This window comes from Microtus ochrogaster, unplaced genomic scaffold, assembly GCF_000317375.1.
Source record: "Microtus ochrogaster isolate Prairie Vole_2 unplaced genomic scaffold, MicOch1.0 UNK46, whole genome shotgun sequence".
NCBI lineage: Eukaryota > Metazoa > Chordata > Mammalia > Rodentia > Cricetidae > Microtus > Microtus ochrogaster.
In genome coordinates, this window is record NW_004949144.1 from 2,428,997 (window position 1) to 2,430,476 (window position 1,480).

Consider the following 1,480-nt stretch of genomic DNA (forward strand, 5'->3'; position numbering starts at 1 on the left):
TGATTTTCGAGACAGGGTTTCTCTGTAGCTTTTGGTTCCTGTCCTGGAACTAGCTCTTGTAGACCAGGCTGGCCTTGAACTCACAGATATCCGCCTGCCTCTGCCTCCTGAGTGCTGGGATTAAAGGCTGAGCCACCACCGCCCAGCCAAATCTACAGTTTGTGCTGACCCGTGCGGGGATCGAACCCGTGACTTTGGCATTATTAGCACCACACTCTAACCAACTGAGCTAACTGGCCACTGCTTATTTTCATTTCTCTAGAGGACTTTGCCTGACACAAGTGCCTATTGCTATAGGTACATTTGTTTCTCAAATAAATATATGCTCCTCTTCTGGCCTGAAGTATACAACAGAAGAAGCAGAATCATTTGACTACTTGACCTTTATTCAAGAGCTAAATAAACTAAGACGAGAAAATCAGGAACCTAGAATTAACTCAGTCTTTGTAAAACATATATAATCTACTTAGATTTAATAACTACGACAGGAAGGTGGGTGAAACTAGGGCCACATTCAGAAAGACAAATCTCAAATGCCCATCTGTAGAATCTAGAGGAAGATAAAAGACTGCAAACATGAGTACAGGAATGGGTCTGTCAGAAAGCATAGTGGTTTGGTGACAGTGTGCAAGGGAGGTTTATCAGTCTTCACTGGCAGCAGGAGACACTGCTCCACACAACCAGCTGTAGCTGCCTGAGTGGATCTCAACTTGGGTGGACTTCAACTCTGGTAAAGCTGATGGTCTTGATTTCCACTGCAGAGTAAAAAAAATTCTGATGAGTCAATATCAATCAAAGTTGAGGTTAATTTTTAAAAAATATGAATTGAAATTAAGCATGGGTGTTGGGGTGCAGATAGGGTTTAATTGCAGCAGTGATACATTCTCTATGGTGAAGCATGACCTGACAAAAGAGGTACATCCCATATCTCTACTAACACTTACATGATTATTTTAAAAAGTTGACTTATGTACTTATATTTTAAGTGCATGAATGTTTTGCTGCATGTATGTTATGTACCATATGTTTGAAGTTCTAATGGAGGGCAAGAGAGGTCATCAGATCCTCTGGAACTGGAATTATAGATGGTTGTGATCTGCCTTGTGGACTCTGGGAACTAAATCTGGGTCATCTGCTAGAGTAGCCAGCAATTTTAACCTCTGAACCATCTCTCCAGCTTACACAATTTTGGAGCTTACACTGCTCAAACAATTTAAAATTTTTAAGTGGTTTTATCTCAGGAAATTTTTCTAGTCAACAGCTCATAAGGTGTTTGTTTTCTGGGATGTATTGTGCCAGGTGTACATAGTGAGAAGTCACCAGGAAGTTCTTTGCCTATGTTGTAGCTATAAACATGTCCAATCTACCTTGTGGTGTTCTCAGAAACTGTTTATGGGTGAAAGAGAAGGTTAAATCCCATGGTGACTTATGATTTCCTTCTAATGTGGTTCCTACCACTTTAATATGTTTATTTGAAACA

At 40.4% G+C, this 1,480-nt stretch overlaps 1 non-coding gene across 1 annotated transcript; it reads right to left on the reverse strand.

Moving 5' to 3' along the window:
- Nucleotides 1-165: 165 nt before the first annotated feature.
- Nucleotides 166-239, reverse strand: Trnai-aau. The gene has a single exon. It is a non-coding gene; the product is annotated as a tRNA-Ile (tRNA).
- Between the last annotated feature and the right edge of the window lie 1,241 nt (nt 240-1,480).